General features: G+C 40.7%; 1 long non-coding RNA gene across 1 annotated transcript; it reads right to left on the reverse strand.

Moving 5' to 3' along the window:
• Positions 1-7,811: 7,811 nt before the first annotated feature.
• LOC114057870 lies at positions 7,812-10,021 on the reverse strand. The gene is made up of 2 exons (XR_003571329.1): positions 9,847-10,021; positions 7,812-8,537 (listed from the first exon to the last, which is right to left on the reverse strand). It is a non-coding gene; the product is annotated as an uncharacterized LOC114057870 (long non-coding RNA).
• Between the last annotated feature and the right edge of the window lie 862 nt (positions 10,022-10,883).

A 10,883-nucleotide genomic window follows, 5' to 3' on the forward strand; every position in this document is an offset into this window, starting at 1 on the left:
CACCAAATAGCTGTTGTGGGCTCTATTGAAAAAAAAAAAAAAAAAAAAAAGCCTAGGGACTCCTGATATCCAAAGTGGGACATCTTATCAAAGATCTGATTTTTGGAGTAACTTCTCAGCATTTGCTCTCTGAAAATCAAGATTCTTTCATAAGATGCCTCATATTAGGCAACCAAAGTCCCTTCTAAATAAATTGCCCCAGGTTTCTGAAATACATGAGTTTCTTAGGCACCTATTTGCCCCAGCATCTAAAAAGGAAAAGGATGTGAACAAAAGAATTGGTGTGCAAGGACTGGCCAGCTCACTGCAGCCCTGTAGGTGAAAGCAGCCAGTGCAGGTTGCTTTTGCTGCAAGGAATTGCAACCACTTTCTGCAGATCACACACCTTTTTTGGCCTGCACAATGGCAGTTGCTGATTGAGATGCAGTCTGAAAAGAAGCTGAGTCCTTCCCATCACTGTGACCCCCAAGACTTTTGGAAGGAATCAAAGAAAGAAACCCTTGGACACTAGAGCCAGTCCATCCTTATCAAGAAATAACTGTGTTTAGTCAAGTTACACCAGCAGAGTGAAATCCCTGTGCTCCCTGGGGTTTGTACCAACACAGTGGACTACCAAATGGCAGCTCTGGATTGCTAACCCAGTTACTGAGATCTTTCATTCTTCTGAGGAATGGGAACAGTTCAGACAGTAAACACCCAAATAAGGTCCCACCAAATATATCCCAACTTTAACTGTCTCCAAGCTTCAGGACACTGATTCAGAAGATCAGAAATCCCCAAAAGACATCTCTTTTATTAACTCATTTAAATTACACACATCATGTAACAAGAAAGTCTGTACCATTGTCATACCATACAGATTTCTTAATAAAACTGTTTTCCTTCTTAGAGGGGTTCCTTATTTGTACCATTGAGTCTTACTTGTGTGTTGAGAAGATAAAAATAATAAAAACATATAAAATAATAATCTTGTAATCATTGTCGTTATTAGGGAAAGAGCATGAGAAACAAAGACAAACAGCACCCATGTCTCATCAGTATACGAACTGTTTTCCTCATGCCCAAGAAAGCTCACACATGCCAAGTTTCATAAGACAGCTGACAATAGGTAGAAAACATGGAACATTAATTGCACAAATGTCATGGCTTTGAAGAGAGCTTGGCTAACTGCATTTTCTGCAGCTTGCTCCTTGCTGCCCTGTCCCCGCTGGCTCCTCAGACCTGGGCAAAGAGCAGGCTGTGTGTCAGGGAGGTGATTCCAGCCACTGAAATAGGAGCAGTGACAGGGTAAGGACAGCGTTGGTTGGACCAGTTCATCCTCCTATGCTGCCCATCGGGTGGGGGTGGCTGGCCAGGGTGTCATGACCTGACATGACTGCCTATCTTGCCTTTGCTTGGTGAGGGCAGTGATAAAGTGTACACCTGAAATTATCCTGAAAATACCTGGTGCCATGACAGGGCTGGATCAGGTTCAAGGCTGGCAGAAGAAGTCAGTAACCTGGTGGCCACATTAGTACATCAGAGCTGTGGAAAGGCCTCGGGCAGCTACTCCTTCATACAAAACCTTTAAGAAAAGCACCTTTTACAGTTGAGATTGCCAGATGCTGTCCTCCCCAGAATATGAAACTCTGGCAAAACTGAACCTTTGAATGTGGAAATAGTTACCCACTAGTAGTCCAGAGTGACCAGCAAGTATTTCAGCCCTGCCTGCTGCTTGGCCAGAGTAGTCAGGCTAACCTGTGAGGAGCAAATCCTGGGGAGACCCCCTAACACTTGCCCTGGACTGTTCTTCTGCTCCCACAAAGAGAAGATATTATTATTGGTAGTAATAGTCCTCTTTTATTAACCTGAACTGATGTCAGCAGATGCTTGGGGACTTCTGATGTTAGTATTTCTTTCACAGACTTGTACAACCCATGATTGAAAAGGGTACAGAGAGTGTGTGTAAACTGTGTGGGAACACAATTCCCAGCAAGAGTGAGTATGAGGCTGGATGCCACTAAAAATTAGAAGAAACAGACTTGTATAAGCACCACATGGAAGCAAACAACAGCACAACCTGTTCCTAAGAAAATCTGATGAAAATATAGTCAAGTCTTGATTTTGCCCTCACAAAGCAGTAAGGTTTTCTGATGTCAGAAGAATCACCTTCAGTCTAAGCCTTGCTTCTCCATCTGCATAAGAAGGATGAATGACTTTTTCCTTCACCTTGGTGCCTGCCTTTATACACATAAATTCTTTGTGTCGTGGCAGTCTGCAACAACTGTAGTACAGGGGATGTACTACCCTTCTGACTGCAACCAAAAGTTCATCTGGAGTTTCACAGCAATGTGAAAACTCAGTCTGAATATTACATTTATTATTTTTTATTAACTTCAGTCCCTTATTTTCAGAATTCACCTGGAAGTAATTATGTGGCATAGGCACAACCTCTAGGTGCTTCCCTGCTTCCCTTTCAAGCAAGCTAACACTGAGGCTTAGTTATAAACTAAAAAATTGATTCAATGACTTCTTTAAATATCTTTTTAAAATAAGTGGACACTGCTGTCCAATGTACATCACTAGTGCCCAACTCTAGGCAAACTGAAATGCAGAATCAGATCTTTCTTTATGTTTTCTCCTTCAGAAATCCAGGTTTAAATGAAAAATCATCCCTTTGCAAATGTCAGGGCCTAAAGTACAATGAGATGATTACCTAGTTCTAGGAGCTGAAAAGTTCAGCTTCACTTCTGAAGACCACAGGATCACCACAGGCTCCATGAAGATGGTTTAATTCCACTTGGAGTGTCTCATGACTGATGAAGGATTGTCAGAATGTATCAAGTCAACCAGCAACAACAGGACCCCAAAGCTTTGGTAGGTTTGCTGGGCAGCCCCTTATGTGGGAGTTGCCCTCCCTGTACCCTATGGCAGCAGAGCAGCTTCCTCCACAGCAGAAGCTCCAGCCGGGACAAGAGAACAACAAAACCTCTGATAAGAGCCAGATGAGGCCACGGAAAACAGGTATGAATCTAACCCACAGTCGCTAGGACTAGCAGGGCCAAATGAGTGCTATATTACAGGTAGGAGACATAGCACTAACAAGGCTCTGCTGTTCCTCCTTAGGGTGCCATATGATGGTGTTTAGGACATGGTTTCTGGGGCTGGCAAAGGCAGGGTTACAGATCCTCGGGTTTCTCCAGGGTGCTTTCAAACCCTTCTGTTCCTGGAGGAATTAGATTACGTGTGTTTTCTTTTCAGCAGCTTAGAGATAGCTTTTATTCAAAATGGGGTAAAACTGAGGTTGTCTTTCATTTTGGGAATTTCTTTTGTGTTTTGCATGGAAGCAATACTATAAAAATTAAACATTTTCTTTAGGTTTTCATTTTTTTGGTTAATTGGATGCAACTGTGATTCGAGAGCACTACAAAACAACCACTGAAATAAGGTAAATGTTCTCCTTAAAATTTGTTTCAAATAGAAAAATGCATTCCAATAACGTTCCCCCAGCCTGATCAAGAAAGCTCAAACTTCCTGAAACACAAAGTTTTAGTATCTTTCAAAAATAAAACGTGTTCTCATGACAAAAATATGCTTAAGAAACAGTATGTTCTAATCAAAACCATGTTTCATGGGGGAAAACAGTGCTGATTTTAAGAAGCTAGGGGAGTGTGTTAAGGCCTGGGCTGGGAAGCTGTGCTCTCTCCTTACAGCTGAGACCAGGTATGAGCTAGCAAGGGTAGAAGCAGCCCACTGCAGAAGAATATCAGGTCTGATTTTTTTACAATTTTAAAGCAATCCACTGGGACAGGATTAAGCTCCAGAAACTCTAACTTCTTTGGGATAACATCCAGAGGGTGATTTCCTTTTGTTAACTGGTGCATAAAAGAGGAGGAAATCCTAAGACCACCATACAGAAGTGTACCTCAGTGTCCCCGATCTTTGTGGGGATGTTTCTTCCCTGGCCCCCGCGAGTTGTCTCGCTGGCCTGCAGATGGCGAGTTTGCCATTTGGAGACGTGGCTGTTTGCTGACAAGATGAGGAAAAAGCCCTCGTCCTGAAGGGAATCTGAAAAACAAATTCTGTCTGAAGATGACAGCTAACAGTTAACTCTTCACCCTCTCTAACAGCTCTCCCACAATGCTTCCTTTTGTGTGCCTGACCAGCTGTTTACCAGGCATGGGGATGTTGCCCTGAGAGATGGTAATATCAGTACTTCAGCTGATCATTAAACATTACTGTTTGCAATGGAAATGGAGTCCTTCACTACCCTCTTCAGCAGCAGCCACAGTCCACAGCATAAAATCATTAAGACTGCTCTTCCAAGAGGTGAAGTAACAGTATATGATGATCATCCTATAATTTTCTTGTCCCTTCTATGGGCTTTAGTAATACACAGACATGAATTAAAAAAGATACCCATACTGACTGACTCTGAAGGTCCCACAGAATGGTCCAAGACTAAGACTCAAGGAATGACTTACAGCATTACTGATCTCCATGCCACCATGAGTTAAATTCTCCAAAGAGTTAAAAAACATTGAGTCTGAGCCCCGATGAATTATCACATACTTCTAGGAAAATATGTTTTCCATATATGTTTTTCAAAATCCATGTCTGTGATTTGAACTCATCTGGGCTCCTTCACCAATTCACAAAAGAAAAAATATCAATATTTCCCAAAAGTAAAAAGACGTTGAAAAGAGTACTTTTAATAGATACAAGAATACATGTTTTTCCCTGACTGCCCACGTGGAAACTGCTGAGTTCATCCTGTGACACACACATTTCCTATGGCTGGCTTCCCTACTGCTGGCTTTCCTCTCTTCCTTTCCACTTTCCTACTTTTCCCCTTACATTTCCATCTTGTTTAAGGGACACAAAATGAGACTGAAACATGAATCATGAGTTTACAAGAAACACAGAGAACTTGCTCTCTGGGTCAAATTTTCCAGTTAGTTTTCAATAAAGATTTCTGAGTCCTCCCAAGAGCCTCACGAGAAAGAATTTCTTTCCAACATGCAGCTGCTCATTAATTCCTGGGAAAACCCTGAAAACAAACAGAGTAACATAGTAATCTTTCAATTCTAAAGTTTCACTGTTATTAAAAAAAAACCCAAAACAATAAAGAAAACTTAGAAAAAATACCGATTTTGAATGCGCTATTTTGATCAGGTACACAGATGCACACATATACTGCACTCTGGCAGCAAATCTCAAACTTGGTGACAATTTGGTGCTCAAATAACTAAAATATTGGGGGTGAGGGGGATGGGGAGGGGAGGAAAGGGAGATGTTTTCACCCCACCCATTCATCAATTCAATGGGCAGCACCCATTCATCTCTGAATACCTTGGGATTTTTAAGTTTGCTACCACCCCAGCTGCAGGAGGAACCTGGCAGTAAGGAAGGCCGGGTCCTCTGCATAATATAACACACAGCCCTGTTATATTTGCACCAGGGCTGAGCTCTGCCCCCATGATCTTTACAGGCCTCATGACCCGATGAGCTGCATGCTGTAATGCAGCACTGATTTGAAACCTCGTATAAACACCAGCCTACCTTTGCTTGGCCACCACTGTCCCCAGCTTGCACACAGGGAATGGGTGGATTTTGAAAGAACCCGGACATATATGTGAGTGTATTTGCCCGTGGGTTTCCCTCTGCTCTTCCAACATCCAGTGCTGCAGGGCTGCTGCCATGATGGAAGCTGCCTTGGGGACTGCTGCAGGGATGCTCTCTGAGACAGCAAGCAGCTGTGGAGGTGGAAAAGGGTGGAGGTTTCCTACAGGAGAGATGCACAGCAAAGGCTGAGTGGTAACAGAGGAAATCTCGATTTCTGCTCAGAAGAACATGCTGCTGGCAAAGGGCACTGAACACAAACCAACAGCTGAAGGGCTTTGACTAGCTGGAGACCCTGCATTTCGTAGGTTCCGGCTCATTCTTTCCATTTTCTACAGTTGACAAGGTCACAATGGTGTTTTGCTGAGATCAGCAATCAAATCCTCCACAATTCACTTCGAGGCCCTTTCGACATTCATTGATAATGCCTGCACAACGATTTCTTTCCTTGTTATTCTGCTGCAGGCATAGATCAAGGTGCTCTCTTTGAATCCCCACTGCTTGCCATTCAACTTGCATTCCCCAGCCACCATAGTTAGTCAGAAACTTTTCTAATAAAGGCTGCTTTATCATTTATGAATATTATCATTCTGCACTGTGGGTAGATCTATGAGCGAGCAGCTTGCTAATAATAAATACCGATAAGAAAGATGCCCTTGGCAAAGGCACATGAAATATTGACCTGCGATAGCTCCCTTATTCTGAGCCAACTCAGGATGCCCCTCTTACAAATGTGGGTTTGTATGGCAAACATGTTTGCATGTCCCCTGACAGAGATTAGAGTCTCGTTCCGCGTTGTTCTCACCATTTAGTAATGAGGGAGACAAGTTTCTTGGTAGGGATTGTTTTGCTTCCCAAAAATGTTAGAAGGATCACAGAATAGTAATAAAATTAAGGCAATGGGAAAGTCATGGTTTCCATCCATAACATACACACACACAGACACACACAGACACACAGAAGCCAGAATTTTGTAGAAAAGCCATTCATTACAATAAATAGTAAGAACTAAAGGCTGTCAAATTACTCTCTGGACTAATTTCCCAGAGGGAAAGAGAGGTAAAATAAAAGCATAATTAAATTTGATGGAAACAAACAGAATTAATTACTTTTATTACTATTTGCCCAAAACATGCTTCAGTTAAATCCTGAGAGCTGCACACGATGCCGCTGGCTCTAAGAACATGGCTGTCTCTGCTGGCAATCATTAGTGTTGTTGATATGTACAACAAGTCTTCTAAAAATAGCCATGTTCAAATTAGAGCTGCAAAAATCCTGAAGCAGTGAGACTCTGTGGTGTCCTGCCTCATCTCTCCTCACACTCATCAAAGATAGATTTTGTCTCACCTTCTTCTAAACTATTTTTACCCATTTTTAATAGCACAGACCGTCAACTCAATTACTGTACCGAAGTACATATGTTCAGGGAGGAGATCCAAGATACCTTTGGGTTTTACTTTTATTAAAGGTAAGTGCTCAAATGGAAGTGACAAGATAAGCATCTTGTATTTCCTTATTATCAACATTTCCATGCTCACAGCTTTGCTCCTTGCAATCATCTGCTTCAAATTTCTTGAATATCGTTTGATGTTACTCCATTGGTTTTCAAAATTGTTTAGCAAGCAATGTTAGATGCAGGCTGTACCCAGACAGTTGAAGATAGCTTTGTGGGTCAAGGAAGTGCAATTAGCAAAAGCCAATAACTGCATAGGGGGATGTATTTACAAAAGGTACTGAAGGGTGCTAGAGCAGCAAATCAGACCACTGAAAACCTAAGACCAGCCATTGATTCTCATGTGTTACCTAATTGTTTTTTCTTTCCAGAAATCAGTCCACCACAAAGGTCTTTTGTTTCATTGCAAATGACCCTTTTGTGAAGACCCTTGACAGCAACTGTGAGGTTTCTAAGTACTGTTTATTATCACTACATAAGCTTGACTGCAAGGACCAGCATTAACTTTCTCACCTGGGAATATGAATGGTATTGTCAGGGTCACACTATCATTGCTGTGAGAAATACAACACCTTGCTAATCTGGCATTTGTTTCATGCTAGAAACAACAAAGTGAATGCTAACCACCCTCTGTAATAAACACACACATCCATACTCTGAAATACATTCAGTGCAATCAAAAGAGCCACTCGTGTTTTTCCACACAGAGCAAATCCCAGTCATGTTGACAAATACTGAGGTGCATTTTTGAAAGCTGTCTTCTTTTTTTTTTTTTTTTTTTGTCTGAAGCACTGGGTGAATCTGAGGAAGTTCTCAGCAAGGTATCCTTCTTCCTGGTATATGACCATTTGATTCTCAGCTTGCAAGCAGGTGCTAGAGTTGCAACTCAGCTGTGAGGTATATTTGATCCTGTGATGTGCAGGGGGGAAATTCTGAGGTGTTCTGTACAATATCCAACACACCAGCAGGTTTTTTTCTACTGGATGGAAGGCTGAACTTACTTTTGTTCTACTTGCAGCTCCTTCTGTTTACTTTCCCAGACTATTCAACTGTGGAGTAAAACTATGGCTATACTTTCACATTTATGATCTGGCCTGCTTTAACATATAGCTCCCACCTCTATACTTTTGTAACACAAGCAAAGACATGAAAGAGACAGAAGAGCCACATGTAATATATGTTGTGAGAGCCAGCTGGTTCCTTCAAGCAGAGACTGGATACTTCTGGCTAGGAGGAGTGCTAGAGCTTCCCAGCATTGTTTCTTCTGGCTCAGCAACTCTCTGTTGAGCCTTGGAAGGTTCCAAGACTTGGGTTTGTTTTAGAGCTGGGCACTGGAGCTGGAGAGAGAAATCACCTTTTTTTCTAGGTGAAGGCCTGAGTGACAGTTTTTCACACCGAGGAGATCACCTCTTCTTGAGTGATTCATACATTCCCTCTGATCCTTCACTGCCACAGCTGCTTGAACCCCAGGGACTAAGATAGGCTGAAACAAAGAACGGAAAATTATTAGGAGAGTCATGACAAACACTAAGCTCCTTCCCTCCTCCATCCCAGTGACTTCTGTGGCATCAAATCTGAGCTTTCTTTGCTGAAAGGTGTTTCATTTACACAAAGTAATCTGTTGCACACATATGAAGAAATGTTAAATTCTCAAAATCTAATTCTCAGCAAATTTTGTACAGGGCACTTCTGCTGCCATCAAAATACAAAAACCTGTGTCTGAGAGAGATTTCTAGAACAGCATATTCAAGAGAATTGCAGCTGGAATTACTTATAGAGTCATTCTTTGGAATGTTAAATGGTGTCATCATATGTAGATATCATGGGCTAAACCATAACTGAGTGGGGCAGAGAATCAGGGCCCCTACAAGGCATGTCCACAGCAGGCAAACTGTAATGTTAATTCTAAGTACTATTTAATGCGTTTTGGTGAGTTGAGTTGCATTTACATGTGGATTATGACTACAGTCCATTTTTCATCAACGATTTTCCACCAACGTCAAATAAGACAATGATTGAACTTTTGCAACCATATGAAAAAAATTACTTTGCACAGATCAGGAAAGATAATAATTATCATAAAGCTTATTCGACTGTGGAAATTTAGCAATTGCTCATGGAGGACTGGCAGTGACAAGATATCATGTAAAAGGAGATTATTATAAAAATGATACAATTGGATTGTCTGAGAAGATAATTCATGGAAAATATGTTGTGGAAAAATGAGAAAACACAGAAATAGAAAGTACCTGTTGCACAAATGTAGAACACCATCTCACCCAGTGACTGCTATGGCTCAATGAATAATTACAGCATATTAAGTTCTATGGTTTTCTTAAATTCATACACAGCGAAAATAAAATTTCTCAGCTGAAAAAAAACAAGCTGGTGTATTGCTGACAACTGAGCTACACTTTAAATGGAAAAAAGAATCAAACAGCTGGCAGAGAACATACTATTTTTGTAACTAATTATGCAGCAAACCATGGAAATACCAAAATGTTAGTTTTCACTGTTACACTTCCCTCTAGAATTTGATTACTTTGAGATAAGAAAGAACAGTGACAGCAGTACCTGAAATAAGAAAAAAAGACATTTAAATTAAATTATTTCAATTTTGACAATGTATTTGTTAGTGATAGTATTTAGGGGACATTCATCTATGAATGAAAACAAAATGAGAATGATATTTTTCTTCTAGTATTAGTCATATTATATAATCTGTAACCTGACAAAATAAGCCAGAAGGAAGGCATAATTTGATCCTAGATGTTGCAATCAAAGTTTCTTACCTCTCAAAGGAATTTAAAAACACGATACTTCAGCTGATATCTTGATCCCATGTAAATACTGAGGCATGTCTGTACTGATGGCTGTTGCTATAACCTTGCAATTCCAAGAAGCTTCAGCTGCTATTGCTGTCAAACCCAGTTTTAGGGTTTCACAAATCTTCTTATTTTTCTTTCAGCCTGTGAGTTAGAAAAATGTGTAGGGAATAAATATGTAGAAAGCTACAGTGAAGAACAACCTCCTTGGGACCACACTACATTTGCAGAGTTCAGCATTCCAAAGCTGAGAATGTATAGAAAGGGAATTTGCTGATCTGACTTAAACTCAGAAATCCTGTATGTATGCATTATAAATAGCATTTAATTATATAAACTTTAAATCTGTGCTCCTAGAAAAGTCCTGCCTTATTCCATGAGGAAAATGGATGTCTATTCCTGATTGGGTAGCTAAAACTTCTTCTTACACCAAACCATGTTGTTACTGTCAGGATTTTTTTTCCCTTAATGCATGATTTTTAGAGAAGCCCTGCATAGAGACGATTAAGTGAAACAGATAATGTTCTTTAAAACAAACACTATGTATTTACATGCAATTATTGTATTTAAATACCTGTAATCATAACTCTGCCTGTTCTTTACAGAACCAGATACTGCTTAAGACAACTGAAATGAGACTCCTTGCAGGAGTCCTAATGCAGAGGCAATTGAAGGCCAGGAGAAGGTTTGCATTCACTTTTATCAACTATGACCAAATGTGAAATCGTAGTAGACAGCCAGAGAACCCTAGCCAGGTTAAATCCTGTCTCTAAACAGTAGATCTTGGAGCTATCAAATTTGCTAGGCTTGATACTTTCACAACTAGGGATAAGAAAGGAAAAGGGGATGGGACAAGTAAGGAGTTAATAATCTCCAATCTTGTCTGTCTTTTCTCCCTAGGAAATTTCAAAGTTCAGTTGTAAGCCTTGTACTCCTGCAGCCAGGAAGGTAAACATCATCAGCATGATATAAAGGGCTTTCAGCATACCCCTCATGATCATTCA

Source organism: Empidonax traillii, unplaced genomic scaffold (genome assembly GCF_003031625.1).
Source record: "Empidonax traillii isolate 1590-97213 ecotype Southwest subspecies unplaced genomic scaffold, ASM303162v1 scaffold151:size923898, whole genome shotgun sequence".
NCBI lineage: Eukaryota > Metazoa > Chordata > Aves > Passeriformes > Tyrannidae > Empidonax > Empidonax traillii.